This window comes from Protopterus annectens, chromosome 9.part0 (assembly GCF_019279795.1).
Source record: "Protopterus annectens isolate FY-2018-M chromosome 9.part0, PAN1.0, whole genome shotgun sequence".
NCBI classification, from domain to species: Eukaryota; Metazoa; Chordata; order Ceratodontiformes; family Protopteridae; genus Protopterus; species Protopterus annectens.
The window spans coordinates 1,410,939,140-1,410,960,542 of NC_056743.1; the positions used below are offsets into that span (position 1 = coordinate 1,410,939,140).

At 47.3% G+C, this 21,403-nt stretch overlaps 1 protein-coding gene across 4 annotated transcripts in view; it reads right to left on the reverse strand.

The window, feature by feature from the left end:
• KANSL3 (KAT8 regulatory NSL complex subunit 3) overlaps nucleotides 1-21,403 on the reverse strand; it is a 2,067,031-nt gene that overhangs the window by 1,031,885 nt on the left and 1,013,743 nt on the right. The window lies entirely within an intron of this gene.

A 21,403-nucleotide genomic window follows, 5' to 3' on the forward strand; every position in this document is an offset into this window, starting at 1 on the left:
CTGTCAGTTTTGAGCTTTATTAATCAATGCACTATCTGTCGTCGGTATATTTTCACCTCAAAATATTTCGGTTCTCGGTTTAATTATCCAGAAATGTCGTCGGTTAGCCATCCGACTACAGGAATTCTGAAAAAACGCAAGGATAAAGACAGAGACAGGCCGCCGAGGTCCAAAACTGCCGACGACGCTTCTCCTAAGCCAGTCACCAGTTCACCGGTACTCAGTGAGGTGCTTTCGCAGCCCTAATACCCACTATTTCTGATTCGCAGGCCTCTATTGAAACCCATTCGGAGTCCGGTATGCCGCAAGATGCTTCAACCATGGAAGCTGTGGATGTCTCTACCTTGGATGGGTCCGGAGCCGCTCTGCAGGCACCGGCTTCTGAAGGTGTATTCAGGCCTAAAGACTTGCATATTAAACCAATGCCTCCTTCTTCTTTTAGGCCTAAATCTCGAACCATGCCGAAAAAAATGACGCCCAGGCTGCATGCTCAGGCCTCTATGCCTAAAAAACAAATAAGAATGGATGAAGATCTTATAACTCTAATCAGGGGAAGCCAGCCTCCCCCTTCTAAGAGACCTAGGATTGAAGTTGTTTATGAATCTTCTGACCAGGATTCTGATTTTTCTGATTCTTCTGATGATCTGGATTTGCCCTTATCTACTTATGAGGATTCTGATGCAGAGGACTCTATCTCCTCTGTTTCCCCTCCAGAGGATTTTTCTTTTGGTGAAACCTTACATACTCTAAGGGAGCATTTCCACTGGGAAAGCCAGGATTTTTCCGATTCAAAAAGAGGCTTAGGGATTTCTTACTCCTGCCTCAGCATAGGCCTTTAGCTATTTCTCCAGTACTAGACATTGTTGATGATGCTTTTTCGGAATCTAGTTTGGCCCCTGATTCCTTGCTTCCTGCTCCCAGAAAACCTGACAGATATTACAGGGTTCCTGATTCACACAAGTTTCTTTTTAAAAATCCTATTGCGGATCCAGAGACTATTTCACAGGGACCCAAGGGCATTAAGGCTTCTACTGCTAAAAATCCTACCCCTTCTGATAGAGACTCCAGGGCACTGGATAGATGGGGTAAGAAGGTTTACACTTCTGCAACTTTGGCTATTAGGGCTTTAAATTGCCAGTTTCATATGTTAAAGTACCAACAACATGTTACTGGATTGCTTAAACAGAAAATGATGTTGATTCCTGACTGTGCGGAAAATAAAGAATTACAGGATTTAATGCATTCTGCTGAGCAGGTTGGAAAACATACTTTGCAGTGTGGATTTGATTCTTTAGCAGCCTCTTGCAGGGCTGCTGTTACTGGTTCTGTGATCAGAAGGCATGCTTGGCTTAAGGAGCAGTCTTTACCTGATCATGTTAAAGCTAAATTGTTGGATGCTCCCTTAAATCAGGACCACGTGTTTGGCAACAAGGCTGAGGAAGTTCTGAAAAAGATGGAAGATAAAGCTAAATCTATGCAAACTGTTAAAGATTTCTTACAAGTTTAGCCTCCTAACTTTAGTAGGCACTGGCCCTCTAAGACTTGGTCCTTTCCAGCCTCTTCAAGGTCTTCTCAAGCCAAACCGAGACATAGCAGAAACCCCAGGTTTCAGTCCCAGGGGACACAAAAGACTAAGCAGTCGGGGGTTTCCGCACCCAAATCAGGGAGTAGTAAGATTCCCCCTATGGAAAACAGTCTCAATTACTTGCTTTTAAAACTTCCAAACACTTCCCAACTGAATGCTCCTTTAGGCGGAAAGATTGGTCTGCAGGCCAAAAACTGGGAACTCATTACCCAAGACAAATGGGTTTTAAGTATAGTGTTCCAAGGATACAGATTTCACTTCCACACCTTACCAACACCAAGAGGGTGACCAGATCTACCACGAAATCAGTGGGCAGAGGCCCAAAATCAAGTACTCTCTCTCAAGCACGGAGGCTATTCAGTTGGTACCAGAAGAGGATAAGGGTTCTATTCGAGACTTTTCCTGGTACCCAGAAAAGGCAATACATGGCATCCTATCCTGGACCTTTCTACTGTAAATACATTTCTGGTGATTCCAAAATTCAAGATGCTGACTCTTCACCAGCTGCTTCCTATGCTAAGTAAAGATGCATGGTTGGCAACACTAGACTTAAAAGAAGTGTACCTGCACATCCATGTCAGGGAGTCTTGCAGAAAATACCTTCGCTTCAAAGCAGGCTACATGCACTGTCCTTTGGCTTATCTACTGTGTCCAGGGTATTCACAAAGTGCCTAGCTCCAGTCAGTGCATTCTGCAGGCAAAGAAATATTCAAATATACCCATATCTGGGCGATTTTCTAATTCAGGCAGAAAGCCAGGACATACTTTTGAATCGTCTGGCCTTTGTTAAATGGTACTGACTTGTCCGGGTACACCATAAACGAAAATAAATCATGACTGGTACCCTGTCAACAAATTATATTCCTGGGAGCAAGCTTGAATACAACTTTCCTCACACCAGAGAAACAGATTCATTTGACAACCTACTTCAAACAAGTGGCCACAAAAACTCAGTTATCTGCAAGGCAAATACTGCAAGCCTTGGGGTTCATGGCCTCCTGCATTCTTCTAATTCCATATGCAAGGCTACATATGAGGAAACTGCAATGGTATCTCAAAGGTCTATGGTGTCAACATTCACAGGATCTAGAGGGAATGATTCCTATCATACCTTGCCTACGCCTAGAGTTCCTTTGGTGGGCGGAGGCCTGCCACCAAAAACAGGGGACAACCATTCACTCTACCTCATGCCGCCCAAACATTAACAGATGCATCAGACTATGCATGGGGGGGGGGCACACCTGGCAGGGAAGTGCATTCAGGCAAATGGAACCCAAGTCAAATGCACCTGCATATCAATCAAAAAGAAATGTTAGCTGCATTCAAGGACCACATTCTTCCAGGACAATTAATGACAAAGATGGACAACACCACTGTTATGTGGTACATAAACAAGCAGGGGGGTACACATTCTTACCCCCCCCCCCTGCAGATTAGCCATGGCGTTGTGGAACAAAGCCCTGAGTTATCAGGTACAATTACAAGCTCAATTCCTGCCAGGAAAACTAAATACACTGGCAGACTAAGCAGAAACCTCATGGACCCACACGAGCTTGGAAAGTGGATGCTCTGTCCTTCAGCTGGAAAAACCTATCAGTTTATGTCTTTCCTCCTCTGCCTCTGCTCTCCAAAGTACTACTAAAGATCAAACAAGACAAACCAAGGATGATTTTGATTGCACCAGACTGGCCATGCCAACACTGGTACCCCCCTCTTGCGCAGTGTGTCACTGTGGGCCCCATGGCACCTGCCCCAGACTCCTACTCTATTGTCTCAGCAGGAGAACCAAATTCTGCATCCTCAACTTCAAACACTGAATTTAGCAGCCTGGTTAATTAAATAATTTCTCCTTTACCATCCCTCAGTACACCAGTGATGGATATCATTTTAGAGGCAAGGAGACCTAGTACCAAAAAGTCTTACGCCGAAAAATGGAAAAGATTCTGTGCCTGGAATCATTCTCAAGGGATGAGCACAACAGTGCCCAATTTACCTCAGTTCTTACAATACTTAACTGAGATGCTTCATAAGGGCCTGTCTTTCTCCTCCATCAAAATTCATGCCTCAGTCATCTCAGCTCATTATAACACAGAACCACCCTCTTCTCTCATTCACTGCTTAAGCAGTTCCTCAGGGGGGCCAAAAATCTACGACCACCCAGGAGAGCTCCAACTCCAGCCTGGGACCTCAACTTTGTATTGGAAAAGCTCACCCTTCCTCCTTTCGAGCAAGCTGCCACTGCGGACTTAAAATTCCTTTCTTGGAAAACAGCTTTCCTTTTAGCAATCACTTCAGCAAGAAGGGTTTCTGAATTACAGGCCCTCATGGAAGTGGAGCCTTTCATCATCTTTCATGCGGACAGGGTGTCCCTCAGGACCAATCCCTCCTTCATGCCCAAGGTGGTATCCAGTGTGGCCCTTAATCAGTCCATACATTTGCCAACCTTCTTTCCTAACCTACAGAATAAAGGGGAACGGATTTTGCACTCCTTAGACGTGCACAGACAACTTAAGATTCTACTTGGACAGAACTAAACCTCAAAGGAAATCTGATCAACTGCTGGTGGCATTTAATGCAGGGGCAGAGGGGAAGGCCAATTCAAAGCAAACCATTTCCAAATGGATAGGCCACTGCATTATTTTTTGCTACAAACACCATGGAAAACCTGTCCCACAGGGGATCAGACCCCACTCTACCAGGGCTGCATATACCTCTACAGCCTTTCTCAGAGGCATCCCTACCAGGGACATCCTAGAAGCTGCTACTTGGAGTTCTGTACATACTTTCACCAAGCATTACCATCTGTCAATTTTTTCTAAATCCAGAGCTGGTTTTTCCACTGCAGTCTTGCAGGGCCTTTTAGCTGGTTCTAATTCTATTTATGTTCCTCCTCCCAGCCTTAGCTTTGGTAATCTACCTAAAAGTGATGACTGCAACAATGAAACATGAAGAACATAGTACAGTTGTGTACACTTACCATGTTCGAGTGTATTCACTGTTGAAGTCCTGGTTACCCTCCCTCCAGCCTCCTCCTTTTTATTTTTTGGATATACATCTACTTTCCTTTACTATCTTCAAAAGTTTTTTGGTGTATTTGCTTTTTTGTTGGAGGTATAACCTTGTATATTTATAGATTTAACTGCTTCCCATAAAGGGGGCACCTGACATCTGGGGCAAGAAAAAAGTACAGTTGTGTACACTTACCATAAATGTAGATGTTCGAGTATATTCACTGTTGCAGTCATTACAATTGGGTTATCCTGCTGGCAGGCTACCCTCAGTCGGCCCGAATTCCAAAGTCTAGGTCCAGCGTCGGTTGCTGTTGCCTCTTCCCTGACGTCAGTGCGCCAAGGGTATAAAAGATGCAGCCGACGCCATTTTCTTCAGTTTTTCTTGCCCCAGATGTCAGGAGCCCCCAAAAGGGTAGGCTAAAAAAAATATGTTAATAAAACATGCATGCACCAAAGTATATATTTTGCCTTCATCTACAAGCAAAATACACCACATAGGTTGTATAGAATAGAGAAGTACAGATAAGTTTCAGCAAAGAAATGGGGGATGGCGGGTGGGTAACCTGGACTGCAACAGTGAATACACTTGAACATCTACATTTATGGTAAGTGTACACAACTGTACTATGTTCTTCATGTTTCACTGTTGCAGTCATTACAATTGGGTTGAATCCCAAAGCTAAGGTTGGGAGGCTGGAGCGGCTATTAGGCCCTGCAGAACTGCAGTGGCAAAGCCTGCCCTGGATTTACAGTAGAGTGGTAAGTGATAGTGCTTTGTGAAGTTGTGCACTGAACTCCAAGTAGTAGCCTCTAAAATGTCTTTGGCTGGTACTCCCTGAGGAAAGCTGCTGAAGTGGCTGCTGCTCTGGTTGAATGTGGCCTAATGCCCTTAGGTACTGGCTTGCCATGTTGTGAATAGCAGAAACGAATGCAGTGGCCTATCCACTTTAAAATAGTCTGCTTTGAGATGGCCTTTCCTTGTGATCCTGCAGCATATGCCATTAGTAGTTGCTCTGTCTTTCTGAAAGCTTTGGTTCTGTTCAAATAGAAACGTAGCTGCCTGTGTATGTCCAAAGAATGCAGAATTCTCTCCCCCTTATTCTGTGGGTTTGGATAAAAGGTAGGCAGATGAATAGTTTGGTTAAGGGCCACACTGGACACTACCTTGGGCATAAATGTCGGGTTTGTCCTCAGAGAAACCCTGTCTGGATAAAAAATGATAAAAGGTTCCACAGCCATGAGTGCCTGTAGCTCTGAGACTCGTCTTGCAGAAGTTATTGCTAGGAGCAGAGCTGTTTGCCAAGATAAAAACTTTATATCAGCTGTAGCGGCTGGCTCAAAAGGAGGTAGGGTGAGTTTTTCCAAGACATAATTGAGGTCCCATGCAGGTATTGGTGATCTCCTTGGAGGCCTTAAATTTTTGGCCCCTCTGAGGTACTGCCTTAATAAAGGATGAGAAAAGATTGGCGGCTCTGTATTGTAATGAGCCGAAATGGCAGAGGCATGAATTTTTATAGATGAAAAGGATAGGCCTTTGTCCAGCATCTCAGTCAAGTATTGCAAAATCTGAAGAATATTTGGTACAGCTGTGTCAATTCCTTGTGCCTGGTTCCAAGCACAGAATCTCTTCCATTTTCCAGCATAGGATTTTCTAGTACTATACCTCCTGGCCTCCAAAATGACATCCATCACCACTTTAGTGAGAGGTGTGTTTTGTATGACTACATTATTCACCATGCTGCCAGATTTAAGGTCTTGAGTTGGCTGTGCAGGATCTGATTGTTCTGCTGGGACAGTAGATGAGGCACTTGAGGTAAGGTCCAGGCTGGGCATTGAGACAAGTTCCTTAGGATTGGATACCAGTACTGGCGTGGCCAGTCTGGGGCAATCAGTATCATTTTTGGCTTCTCCTGTCTGACCTTTATGAGTATCTTGGGGAGGAGAGGTAGAGGAGGAAAGGCATATACTGTTACGTTTGTCTAGCTGAAAGATAGGGCATCCACTTTCCATGCTTGTCTGTGATAAGTCCTCGTGCAGAATCTCTTTAGTTGGCAGTTGTGAGGTGAGGCAAATAGATCTATGTCCTTGTTACCATGCTGAAGACTTGTGGATCCAACTTCCACTCGTGGGGATCCATGAGATTTCTGCTTAGTTCATCTGCCAGAGCATTTATCTTTCCTGGCAGGAATTGTGCCTGCAGATGTACTTTGTAAGTCAATGCTGTGTCCCACAAAGTCATGTCTAGTCTGCAAAGGGGGTAAGAATGAGTGCCTCCCTGCTTATTTATATACCACATGACCGTGGTATTGTCTGTCTTTATCAGTAGTTGTCCCGGATGTAGTTGGTCCTTGAAGGCTGTCAGGGCATTTTGAACAGCTAGCATCTCTTTTTGATTGATATGTAGATGCATCTGGTTTGTGGACCATGTGCCTTGAATACATCTTCCTGCCATGTGGGCTCCCCAGGCATAATCCGGTGCATCTGTTGTTAATGTCTGTGTGGCTGGGGGTAGAGTGAATGGCTGTCCCTTGTTGTGGTGTTAGGCCTTCCCCCCCACCATCAAAACTCCTGTTGCAGGCAGGGAATGAGAGTAAATAGAAGTTATGTCCTTACCATAACGTTCCATGTGGAGTGTTCATCTCGCCTTTGTTCTTACACATGGGTTCGGAGCCAATCCTCGGCTCCGTGTCGGCCGCTTGCAAGCTCTGCATCGAGAAGAAGCTCGAGACAACCTAATACCCACAAACCCCCTCTGCCTTTACCCCAGATCTAGTTTGCAAGCAAACCAGCAGTCAGAGAGAGAACACATTCATGCCAAAACTCACATAGACACAAAAATACTTCTATCTATATATATATATACATGTATATCATATATACAACAACTGCAATGCAGAAGCAGAATAACCCAGACCAGGCACCAAAATGAACGTTCTTCCTGAGGGTGGGAGGGTGGGAATGTAAGAACAAAGGTGAGATGAACACTCCACATGGAACGTTATGGTAAGGACATAACTTCTATATGTGAGAGTGTTCGATCTCGCCGTTTGTTCTTACACATGGTAGCCCCTAGCTCCATGTTCCTGAGGAACTCACGGGAGGACGTTCTTGAGCACAGTGGAACCAAAGGTTGCCCTGTCCCTAGAAACCTTGTCTACCCTGTAATGAGAAATAAATGTATGTGGTTTAGACCAAGTAGCAGCCGCACAAATAGCGTCTAATGGTAGGCGAGCTGCATGAGCCAGGGATGTAGACACTGATCTTGTAGAATGTCCTTTGGGTTTGACAGACAAAGCTTGATTTGAAGTATCATAAACTTTTAGTTATGTACTCACCATAACTTCAGATGTTTGGGATCCATCTCGCCTACATTCTGACTGATGGGTTCGGAGCCGATCCCTCGGCTCCGACTCGGTACGCTTATGCCAAAGAGCGAAGTCTCTTATTGGCTGAGCTTACTATATCCCAGGATGCACCACTACCAGTCCCCCAGATCTAGTTTGTCCGCATACATACACAGACACACATGCTGCTTATATAACATCGTCAGATGAAACAAGATAAAAACAGTAGAACTCAAAACCGTTCAATCTCTTCTGATCTCCAAGGCAGGGGCAAGGAGGGTGGGTATTAGGAATGTAGGCGAGATGGATCCCAAACATCTGAAGTTATGGTGAGTACATAACTAAAAGATGTTATGTGATCCTATCTCGCCTACATTCTGACTGATGGGACAGCGTCCTAGCACCTGAATCCTGGGTGGCTCACTGGAAAACACTCCTGAGTACCGTGGAACCAAATGATGCTCGCCCTTTAGATGCCACATCCAATTTATAGTGGGAAATGAAAGTGTGCGGGTTGGACCAAGTAGCAGCAGCACAAATCTCAGAAATAGCGAGCTTGGAATGAAAAGCAATAGAAGTAGCCATAGCTCTGGTAGAGTGAGATTTGATAGATGTTGTAAGTTGCTTATTTGAAGAGGAATAAGCCTGAGTTATGCAATCTCTAATCCATTTGGAGATAGTAGCTTTAGTGATGGTTTTACCCAATTTATTATCTGAAAAGGACACAAACAACTGGTCTGATTTTCGAATTTGTTGAGTCCTGTCTAGATAGAAGCGCAATTGCCTGTGAACATCCAATTTATGGAGGGTGTATTCCGCTTCGTTGGAGAATTTTGGAAAGAAAACTGGTAGGTCTAGAGATTGTTGGAGACAGAGATTAGAACAAACCTTTGGAACAAAAGATGGGTTAGGCCTAAGTGATACTCTATCCTTGTGAAAAATCAAGTACGGTGGTTTGATAGATAGGGCTTGAAGCTCTGAAACTCTTCTTGCAGAGGTAATTGCAACTAAGAATGCAGTTTTCCAAGACAGATATTTTAACTCACATGTAGCAGCCGGTTCGAAAGGGGAAGATGTTAAGGCACAGTACCAAATCAAGATCCCACGGAGGCAGGATGAAAAACTGGGGTCTTAACAGCCCAGCACCTTTAATGAAAGTTTTGCATAATCTGCTGCTCATCAACGGTGGATCCATGGATTCGTGAAATTTGGAGATAGCTGCTAGTTGGACTTTAATAGTAGAGACTGAAGATCCTTGATTAAACAAGGATGTTAAAAATTTCAAAACCTCTGGTATCGGGGCCGTGATAGGGTCTAAGCCCCTGAGTTGAGCCCAGATAGCAAACCTCTTCCACTTACTGAGGTACAATTTCTTAGTGGTGGGTTTGTGGGCCGAAGATAAAATGTGAATAACTTCCGGGTCTAAGGTGTGATTTCTGACTAAAGTCGGAAGTGGAGGAGCCAAGCTGTCAATTTCAAAGTGTGAAGGGACTGGTGTCGTCGTCCCGACTGATGAATCAGCAGATCCGGAGTTAGATCCAAAAACCAAGGATCGTCCACAGCATGTTTCTTTAGGTAGGGGAACCATACCTGACGAGGCCAGTGTGGAGCAATTAGTATCATTGTGGACCCCAATTGAGAAGCTTTCTGGATGATTTTGGGGAGAAGTGGGACCGGAGGAAAGGCATAAAGTAGTCCTGTTGGCCAAGGTTGGGCTAGAGCATCCGTAGCTGCCTCCCCCTGACGCGGAGTCAAGGAGAAGAACCTCTTGCACTTTGTGTTTTGAGGTGTTGCAAACAGGTCGCAGCACGGGGTCCCCCATCTTCTGAAAACCTGAGCTGCTACTGTTTCGTTCAGGGACCACTCGTGAGGAGAGAGAATCGTCCTGCTTAATCTGTCTGCCAATATATTGGATTTCCCTGGAATGTGGGTCGCTACCAAGAAACGGTTGGTAGCTACAGCCCATTCCCACACCCTCATGGCCTCTCTGCAAAGGGGGTAAGATCTGGTCCCTCCTTGTTTGTTTAGATAACAGACCACCGACATGTTGTCTGTGTGGATAGCGATAATGCCTTGAGGGAGAAACTTGTGGAGGGCCTGTAGGGACAGAAGTACAGCCCTCATTTCCAATACATTGATATGGAGAAAGGTTTCGTCTGGAAGCCAGGAACCCTGAACTAACCTGCCCAGACAATGCCCCCCCCACCCTGTCTGGGAGGCATCCGTCGTCAGGGTGGCCGCCGGAGGGGGGATAACAAAAGGTCTTCCCTGATTCAGATTGGATGGCTGAAGCCACCAGCGGAGGTCCCGTTTGCACGTTTCTGTAATCAGAATGGGGTGATTGAGGGGGAGATTCTGAAAGGACCATTGCATCGATAACAGCCACTGAAGAATCCTCATGTGCAATCTTGCCAGTGGAACTAGGAGAACCGTGGCAGACATCGAACCTAAAAGTTGCAGGACCATCCTGGCTGGGGCTTTGGATCTTGGAAGCAGGGCTTGAACTTGACCTTGTAAAGTTTGAATCCTTTCGGTAGGAAGAAAGACGCGCATCAATTTTGAGTCTATCTCTGCTCCTATGAATCTTATGCGCTGAGAGGGCAGCAAGACAGACTTTGACCAATTGAATGTAATTCCCAGGGTAGCACCCAGGGAGATGGTGGCTTTGAGGTTGTCTATTAGTAGATGCCTGGTGGTGGCAGTCAGGAGCCAGTCGTCCAGACAGGGAAACACTTGGAATCCAAGACTCCTCAGGTGAGCAGTCACTACTGCCAAACACTTGGTGAACACCCTGGGGGCTGTGGTGAGACCAAAGGGCAGTGCACAAAATTGGAAATGACTGTCTCCCAGGCTGAAGCGCAGATACCTCCTGGACGCCTGATGTATCGGTATGTGATAATAGGCGTCCTTGAGATCTATGGAGCACATCCAAACATCCTTCTCCAACAATGGGAGAATGGATTGTAAAGTGACCATTCGAATTTGGACTTCATGACGGACTGGTTTAGTTTGCTGAGATCCAATATTGGTCTCAGGTCCCCTGTCTTTTTTGGCACTAAAAAGAACCTTGAGTAATTTCCGGATCCGATCTGGTCTGTGGGGACCGGTTGGATGACTCCTTTTCTAGCAGCTTTGACGCTTCTGCGGCTGCAATTTCCCTTTGACTGGGTGGTGGGTCCGGGATTTTTTTGGACGGTGGGGGTGAGTGTGAAGGGAATGGTGTAACCTCCGGCAATAATCCGAAGCACCCATCTGTCCTGAGTGATAGACTCCCAGGCTTTTAGGTGCTTGGCAAAATGGCACCCGAATGGCTCCGGAGCAGCACAGCCGGGCAATCCCTCATGAAGTGTGGGAGGCTGAAGAGCCACGAAAGGACTCACGATCTCCAGAATTGCGGGGCCCTCTGCCACCTCTGGGACGGCGTCTCCCAGAAAAATTTCCCCGTCCTCTGCCTCTGGAAGGGGAATCTTCCTGCTGTTGAGGAAAAAACTTACGTGATTTGCGGAACCACATCTTCCCTCCTCCTTTAGCCTTGGGATAAGGCCGAAAGGGAGTGGAATAACGTGCACCTACGGCAGATAAAGTTTTTCCCTCTTGCTCACAGCGGGTAAGAGTGTCTTTAACCTTAGGTCCAAACAAAGAGGACCCATCAAAGGGAGCGTCGGCGAAGGAAGACTTGAAGGCCTCCATAAAATGACACAACGGAGCCAGGCTTGTCTCCGTAGAGCCACGCCTGTGCCTGCCGCTCTGCCCGCCCCTTCGGCCGCATATGAAATGAGCTTCATGGACGAGTTAGAAATCGAGGTAAGGATAGCCAACTGAGAGAGCTAACCGACTGGGCTAGCTGCTCAGGTAGGTTACCTGAGAGGGAATCTGACAGCTCCTTGACCAGATCCCTCTGTAGCCTGGTAAAATGTGCCAAATAATTCAGGGACCTTAGTGTAAAGGCCGCTGAAGTCAGGGTGCGCTTCCCGTACTGGTCCATGCTCCTAGACTCCTTATTAGGAGGATGGACGGACGTTGAAGCCTCTGCCACGTCCTGTTGTGTAGCAGATGCCACCACCATGGCATCTACAGCCACGCCTTTTGTCAAGAACTCCTTCTCGGGTGGGGCAGACAAAAATTTGTTAGGGCGAGAAGACACTGGTTCCACAGTATCTGGATGTTCCCGCCCTCCGTCTTACCAAATCCAGGTGCTGGAAGGGCGGAGAGACCCAGGAGGGCGAGGGCTGAGCCCCAATGACCTTGAGTTGCACTGACTCATCAGCAGAGGGGGGTTTGGATATCCAGCCGCCTCGATGCTTAAGGATCTCTAAAATGTCTGCGAATGAGACATCATCCGAGGACGACTTTGGGGACCCCTCCGCATCATCAAGATCAGTGTCGATGTAAGAGACTCGGGAGTCCACGTGCTTCCTCTTGCATGATCTCTTCCTTGGGGGCTCCTCCGAAGACAACTCCGAAGAACCCTCAGGAGGAGGGGAACCCCCAGTGGGGGTAACCTCAGGCCCCGGGGCTCCGCTGCCTAGGGACAGGGGAACTGCCAAAGACCCAGTCTCCACGCCCAGGGAAGGTGCCGGTAAAGCCGTAGAGATGGCTGAAGAAGACTTGGCCAAGGCACTCCTCATGGCTCTGAAAGCCGGACCCCCAGAATCCTGGGAGTGTCCGGTCCCCGGAGCCATGATAGCAGACGGAAGTCCCGCAGCCAAAGCACCGAGAGGGAGGCTCGGAACCGTCACCCCCGGGTCCGGCCGAAGAAGTCCGCGTGCCAAACTCGGACCCGAAGGCCGGGGTTGGAGTAAGGGTCGGAGCCGACCCTAGGATCTCCACCGGCTCCAACAGCACCTGCTCACGGAGCCGAGCGGTTGGAGGAGGAATGGCAATGGAATGGGCTATCGGCTCGAAGCCAATTGGGTCGGAGCGAAACAATTTTTGAAAGGCTGGGGACTGGAACAGTCTTTGGAGCACCCTGTCTATGTCCGAATCTGACATCCTCGATGACCTAGAGGAGACTGAACGGGTTCGAGTTGGCCTCTCCAACGGCCCCAAGGGGCTAGGGGACCGGCTCCGAGGCGACTCGATAACTATCGGCGCCGAAGGAATACCCAAACCAGTTTCAATCGGTGCCGAGGAGGACTTAGGCGCCGAGGAGGAAGTGTCTGAGCGGACAACCTTCATCAGCTCCGAGACCAGTGGAGCCGATGAAGGTGACCCGCCTCTCGATGCCCCAGCCATCGGCTCCGAAGCCAGAGGAGTCGAGACTGGAGGCATCGAGGCAGACCGTTCCGCCCTCGGCTCCGAAGTCCTTGGAGCCGAAGGAGAAGTCTGCCTATGTCTTTTGGCGGTCGGGTCCGACGGACTGGTCGGAGCCGACGCCTTTCTTTAGCAGGAGAAGGAGAGGATGCTAAAGCTTCTTCAAAAGAGGGTTTTATAAGGCCTTTCAATATAAGCTTATTTTTCCTCTCTTGGAGGACCCTCGAGGAAAAAGCGTGACACACGCTGCAGGACTCCTGCAAATGTTTGGCCCAAACAATATACACAGAGAGTGGTCATCCGTGATAGACATTTTAAAACTACATTTAGTGCATTTCTTGAAGCCCGAAGGCCTAGGAGCCTGAGACATTATAAGTAAAACTGAGTAACTCTCTCACAGACAAAACTTTGTTGGAATAGACTGACCCTACAAAGATTAACTTGCGTTCACAATGATAGCCCGCAATTAAAATAAAGGCCAACTGAAGACATACAACAGTGAATAAATGTATAAAGGAATCCAAGAACCCCTAAGGTTCAAAAGGGATTAACCAACAGGAAAGGCCCTACGGATGAAGGGAGCCTGTAACCAGAACAAACACCAATCACACACAAATTTTTCACAAAAAGTTTTCAAAACACACACAAGCACAGAGTAGCTGTTAAAACAGCTTTTTGTTAAAGAATTAGCAAATTTCTGACAGAAAAATTTAGTGAAAAGGCACTACTTAGCTCAGCCAGCTCGAGACCACGTCTTTGCTAGTTAGCGGCAAACGAGATCTGGGGGACTGGTAGTGGTGCATCCTGGGATATAGTAAGCTCAGCCAATAAGAGACTTCGCTCTTTGGCATAAGCGTGCCGAGTCGGAGCCGAGGGATCGGCTCCGAACCCATCAGTCAGAATGTAGGCGAGATAGGATCACATAACATCATAGATAATACAATCAGTTAACCATTTAGAAAGAGTTCTTTTAGCAACCGCTACACCTTTCCTGCTATCAGCAAAGGCTACAAAAAGTTGATCAGATTTTCTGTGATCTTTTGTTCTATCCAAGTAAAATCTAAGTTGTCTGTGGACATCCAACTTATGTAACATATACTCCATTTTATTGGAGTGATTCTTGAAAAAGGTAGGTAATTCAATGGACTGATTAATATTATTAATAGAGCAAACTTTGGGAAGAAAGGACGAATTAGTGCGAAGAGATACTCTGTCAGAGTGAAAGATTAAATAAGGGTGTTTAACGGAGAGAGCCTGAAGCTCAGATACCGCCTAGCAGATGTAATGGCTACCAAGAAGAGGGTCTTCCGACAAATACTTCAATGGACAAGAGGAGGCTGGTTCAAATGGGGTAACATCAATTTAGATAATAAGAGGTTTAGACTCCAAGGGATGTAGGAGATCTAACTGGTGGTCTAATATGAAAAGACCCTTTTAAAAGGCCTTACAAAGCCTGTGGGCCATAACAGGAGCCCCACATTCTTCCACATGAAAGTTGGAGATGGCAGCCAATTGCACTCTTAAAGTGGCAGGAGAAGCACCTTGGTGGAACAATTCTGTTAAAAATTCCAAGATTTTGTTTAAAGGAGCTATGACAGGGTCCAATTGCTGTGTATTTGCCCAGCACACAAAGCGCTTCCATTTACTAGTGTAGGTCTTAGTAGTGGAAGCTTTATGAGAAGCCACTAGTATATTCTGAACTGCAGGTGAAAGAAGATCAGACCTGGCTAAGTAGGGAATCGAGCAGCCAAGCTGCTAGATGGAGGGACAAGAGCGAGGGGTGGGGAGCCCCTGACGAGTGAGTCAGTAGATCTGGCTCTGGGTCCAGGATCCAGGGTCCCCGAATGCGGTGTGTCAGAAGAAAGGGGAACCAAATTTGACGAGGCCAGAATGGGGCAATGAGGATGATCGTCCTTTGCAGGTTGTTGGCTTTCTGCAGAAACCTGGCAATCAGGGGAAAAGGAGGAAAAGCATACAGGAGGCCCGGGGGCCAATCGTGAACTAGTGCGTCCCTGGGGACTTCCCCTGGAGGGGGTAATAGGGCAAAATAGCTCCTGCATTTGGCGTTCATTGGAGACGCAAACAGATCGCAGGAAGGCTGGCCCCACTTGCGAAAGATCTTCTTCGCAACTGACTGTTTTAGGGACCACTCGTGCGGCAACAGAATTGCTCTGCTCAGCCTGTCGGCTATGACGTTGGATGACCCCAGGATGTGCATTGCTATCAGAAAGTGACCCGTGGACTCCGCCCATTGCCAAATTCTCATGGCCTCTCTGCATAGCTGATAGGACTTGGTTCCCCCCTGCTTGTTTATGTACCAGACTACAGACATGTTGTCCGTCTGAACTGCAATAGTCCCTAGAGGAAGAAGGGGAGCAAAGTGCTGCAACGCTAGAAACACTGCCCTCAACTCCAGAACATTGATGTGCAGATTGTACTCTAAATTGGTCCATTCGCCTTGGACTGTCTGTCCCTGAAAGATGCTCCCCCACCTTATCAGGGAAGCGTCCGTGGTCACCGTAGCTGTCGGCGTGGGTAGCACAAATGGTCTTCCTCTGGAAAGGTTGCAAGTCTGAAGCCACCAGACTAGGTGCGACTTGCATGTGTTTGTGATCAGGATTTCGTGTGTCAGAGGTAGATGTTGGAAAGACCATTGTGCAAACAGTAGCCATTGTAGAACTCTCATGTGCAGTCTTCCCAATGGTATCGCAATGAGAGAAGCTGCCATGAGACCCAAAACCTTTAGTACCAGTTTTGCTGGGGATTTTCTGGATGACAGAAGAAGAGATATGTGTGTTTGAAGTGAAGCTATCCTTTCTGGAGGAAGCCTTAGAATTAACTGATGCGTATCTAATTCCGCTCCTATGAATAAGATACGCTGTGATGGCTGTAGTAAGGATTTTTCGAAATTTACGGAAATTCCGAGGTGAACACAAAGTTGTAGGGTGTAATCTCTGGCCTGTATCAGTTGACGCCGGGTGGTGGCAGAAAGGAGCCAGTCGTCCAGATACGGAAACACCTGGAATCCTAGGCGTCTCAGATGAGACGCTACCACTGCCATGCATTTGGTGAAAACCCTGGGGGCTGAGGTCAGACCAAAGGGCAGGGCTCGAAACTGATAGTGACTGGCTCCCAGCCGAAAGCGCAAATGATCTCTGGACGCCCTGGCCATTTTGATGTGGTAGTATCGTCCTTCAGATCTATTGAGCACATCCAGTCGTCCTTCTGTAAGAATGGAAGGATCGATTGAAGCGTGACCATTCGAACTTTTCTTTCTTGACGAAGGTGTTGAGGTTGCTTAGGTCCAGAATCGGCCTCCAGTCCCCTGTCTTCTTTGGAACTAAAAGAACCTTGAGTAAGTTCCGAATCCTATTTGGTCCGCTGGGACTGGTTGGATGACTCTTTTTTCTAGCAGCTTTGAAATTTCTATAGCTGCTGGATGTCGCAGATGGGGCGGCACATCTGGGAGTCTTGTCTTTGGAATGGGGGTGGATAGGAATGGTATTCTGTAACCTCTGGTAACAACGCTTTTTACCCAGTTGTCTGTAGTAATGTTTTGCCAGGCCTGAGGGTATAAAGCTAAGCGACCCCCGACTGCCTCCACAGCAGGACAGTTGGGCCTCCTCTCAGGAGTGCTGGAAAGGTTTTCCAGGGGGTGTATCCCTGTCACCTTGGTTTTGCGGACCCCCTCTGCCGCCAGGGTGGCGTCTTCCACCTCTGCCCCCTCCTCTGCCTCTAGAGGGGGCATCACCCTGCGTGCCTGGGAAAGACCCTTGGGGTTTTCGAAACCACATTTTCCCACCGCGTTGCCCTTTGGGGTACAGTCTGGATGGGGTGGAAAAACGGACTCCGACAGCAGACAGAGTCTTTCCCTCCTGTTCACACCGGGTAAGGGTCTCCTTTACTTTTGGGCCAAAGAGAGTGGCACCATCAAATGGGGCGTTAGTAAAGGAAGACTTGAAGGCTTCCGCAAATGAACATAAGCGCATCCAGGATTGTCTTCGAAGAGCAATCGCTGAAGCTGCTGCCCTACTCGATCCTTCAGCTGCGTATGAGATCAGCCTCATGGATGAGTTAACAATGGATGTAAGGGTATTGAGATGTGCTGTAACTTTCTCTGAAACAGCAGCATCTGTAGTACCCTGGAGGGTATCTCCCAACTCTTTGATTAGATCCCTCTGTAGACGTGTAAAGTGGGTCAAATAGTTCAGGGATCGCATAGAAAAAGCCGCTGAACTAAAAATGCGCTCGTCGTACCTGTCCATAGTCCTAGAATCTTTGTTAGGCGGATGGACAGATGAGGAAGATTCCGACATCTCCTTTTTCGTGGCCGCTGCCACCACCATAGCGTCCACTGGAACTCCTTTTGTCAAATAAGCCTTGTCTTGGGGTGCAGTAATGTATTTATTAGGCTTCCTAGGGACTGGCTCCACCGTGTCAGGAGCCTCCCACGCCCTTCGAGCAATCAGCTCCATTAATTCATCGAAGGGCGGAGTGACCCAGGAGGAGGAAGGGCGAGCACCAAATGCCTTCAGCAAGACTGACTCATCCTCAGAAGGGGGGAGGGACTGCCAGTCACCTCTCTGCTTTAGGATCTCCAAGATGTCAGAAAAGGAGACATCTTCTGAAGGTAACTTTGGGGACCCTTCTGACTCATCCAAGTCAGTATCGGATGTCAAAGATTCTTGTGGAGAATCTAAGTGTCTCCTCTTACACAATCTTTTCCTAGGGAATTCTTCGGGGGGAGCATCCGAAGAAGCCTCCGAGGAAGAGGGGCACCCTCCAGGGGTGGCTGAGACACCGGTGCTCGGCGCTTGGATGTGACCATTGGTGCAGAGGAGGATAACGGTCCTTTATGGGGAGGAGAGGCTGCTTCTACTGATGTGGTTGTCTGGGTAGACAACACCTTCCTCATGAGATCGAAGGCCCCGGGTCCCGAGTCGAGGTATCTCCGGTTCGAAGAAATGGGAAGAATCCCGAAACAGGCACGAAGGCATCGACCCGAGGACGGAGCCGAGTCGATCCGAGCCGAGGCCCGAGAGGAGAGTCGGAACCGAAACATCGGTTCGACTCTCGGTCCCTGAACCAAGGATGGATCTTCGGCTCCGAGACTCCGGTACCGGATCCGACGGAATCGAGGTGAACGGAGCCGACCGAGAAAAGGACGGTTCTGGCACCGAGGGCTCCACAATCAGTAGATCAGCCTCTTCCGGCTCCAAAGACTGGACAGGTCTCGGAGGAGGAACAGATGGAGATAATGGAAGGCCTTCAAGTTTCGACACCAATTGGGTGGAAACCGAGATAAGTTTGGATAAGGCCGAATTCTCCAGTAATTTCTGCACCACGCGGTCAACATCGGTGTCGGAGAGGGGCCTGGAAGAACGGGTCGAAGGAATCGAAGACGGAGCCGACCTCAACAGTGTCGGGGGAGGGAGCTCCATCACCGGTTCCAAGACTCGAGGCTCGGAAACTGACAACAGTTGAACACTCGGCCCCGAAGTCTGTGGAACCGGTGATCCAACTTTAGCTGAAGAGCTCGGAGCCGATGACTTGGGCTCCGACGTCTTCGATTCCTTCGAGGATTTGGATGCCTGGTCTGAAGCATCCAGAGCCTCTTGAAAGGTAGGTTTTAACAAACCCCTATCCATGAGTTTCCTGCGTCTATCTGTCATGACCCTCCCACTGAAAGAATGACAAATAGAGCAGTCTTCTTGCAGATGGAGAGGGCCAAGACAGTAGACGCAGGAACTATGATTGTCAGTAACTGACATCTTTTGCCCACATTGGCAACGCTTAAAACCCGATTTAGCCTTTTCAGACATCTCACTCTAAATAACTGAAAGGTCAAGTCCAGTAAAGAAGTCAAGTCCGGTGAAATTGTCGAATCCAGTAAGGAAGTCAATCCGGTAGTCAAATCCAAGTAAGGGGTGGTAGGCCCCGAGGAGAACTCTAATAAGTTTTAAATAAACTTAACGGAACCGAGAATCCCTCAACCTTACCACACACACACACACTATGTCACTAACAAACTTTTTATAATGAATTACTAAGAAAAATACAAGAATAAAATTCTTAATCTTATCTTAGGTGCTCGAGCTTGACCCAGTGATGCGAACGCTGCAGCGGCAAACTAGATCTGAGGTAAAGGCAGAGGGGGATTATGGGTATTAGGTTGTTTCGAGCTTCTTCTCGATGCAGAGCTTGCAAGCGGCCGACACGGAGCTGAGGATCGGCTCCGAACCCATGTGTAAGAACAAACGGCGAGATCGAACACTCTCACATCTATTGTTTCCAGGCTGTGGCAATGTTGAGTCCAAACACTTTTTAGGTATCATTGAAGTTTCCTCATATGCAGTCTTGCATATGGAATTAGTAGAATGCAGGATGCCATGAAGCCCAAAGCCTGCAGAATTTTTCTTGCAGACAACTGGGCCTTTGTTGCCAACAGTTTGAAATAGGTAGTCAGTTGCCTTTGTTTGTCTGGCATGAGATAAGCCATCTGGGCAGTTGTATTTAAGCTTGCACCCAGGAATATTATCTCTTGAGTGGGTACTAGTTTTGATTTCTATTTGTTGACTGTGTACCCTAGGCATGGTAGTAATCTCTTTACAAAAGCCAGATGCTGTAGTAGAATGTCCTTGTTCTCTGCTTGAATGAGGCAGTCCTCCAAGTAAGGATATATTTGTATTCCTCTTTGTCTGCAGTATGCAATTACTGGTGCCAGGCACTTTGTGAAGACCCTGGGCGCAGCAGATAAGCCAAAGGGCAGTGCAGAGAATTGGTAGTGCATTGAGCCAGCTTTGAATCTGAGGTATCTTCTGCATGTTTGTCTGACTGGGACATGCAGGTATGCCTCTTTTAAATCTAAAGTCACAAGCCAAGCCTTCTTGCCCAACATGGGCAGAAGCTGCTGTAGAGTCAACATTCTGAATTTTGGAATATCCAGATATGTGTTTAGAATAGACAGGTCCAATATTGGTCTCCAGGCTTTGTCCTTTCTGGGTACCAAGAACAGTCTGGAATAGAATCCTTGTCCCTGCTCTTGCTCTGGTACTTGTTGAATGGCGCTCATGTCTATGAGGGATGGGACTTGTTTTTGTGCCTCTGCCCACTGATGTTTTGGCAGGTCTGGCCAACCGTTTGCCCTTGGCAGGGTATGGAAGTGAAACTTGTAGCCTTGTGACACTATGTTTAAAACCCACTTGTCCTGTATTATTATGTGCCAATTTTGAGAAAAAAGTGCTAGTTTTCCCCCTAAAGGTGCTGCCAGAAGATAAGTGTTTGGCGCAAGCAGGGGGAAGTCATTGTGACTGTTTCCTGTATGGCTGTGATTTGTCTTCTCCCATTTTGGAGGTAGAAGCAACTCATTGTTTAGACCTGTACGAACCTTGGGGCTGGGATCTGCCTCTAGGGCATCTGTATCTGCCCCTTTGTGGCCTGTCTGACACTGGAAAGGACCAATTCTTTGTAGGCCAGTGTCTGCTAAATCTTGGTGGCTGTACCTGAAAGAAATCCTTGACTGTTTGCATAGATTTAGCTTTGTCCTCCATTTTCTTTAACACCTCTTCTGCTTTAACACTAAACAAAACATCATGCTGTAATGGAGCATCTAATAATTTTGCTTTAACATGATCAGGTAGATTTTATTCTTTTAACCAAGCATGCCTCCTAATGACAGAACCCATAACTGTGGCCCTGCAGGATGCCTCCAGAGAATCAAAACCACATTGCAAAGTATGCTTTCCAACTTGTTCAGCTGCATGCAATAAATCCTACATTTCTTTGTTTTCTGCACATTCAGAATTTATCGATATTTTCTGTTTAAGCAGTGACATAATATATTGCTGATATTTGAGCATATGAAACTGACAATTTAAAGCCCTTATAGCCAAGGTAGCAGAAGTGTAAATCTTTTTCCCCATCTGTCCAGTGCCCTAGAATCCCTGTCAGAGGGAGTAGGGTTTTTTGCAGTGGAAGCCTTGACCCCTTTGAGACCCTGAGAGATAGTTTTTGGGTCAGCACCAGGGTTTTGGAAAAGGAATTTATGAGAGTCAGGAACCCTGTAGTACCTGTCCGGCTTAACAGGAGCTGGAGGTAAGGAGTCAGGGGTCAGACTGGACTCTGAAAATACATCATCTACAATGTCTAACACAGGTGGAATAGCTAGGGGCCTGTGTTGTGGTAGTAAAAGGAAGTCTCTGAGCCTTTTC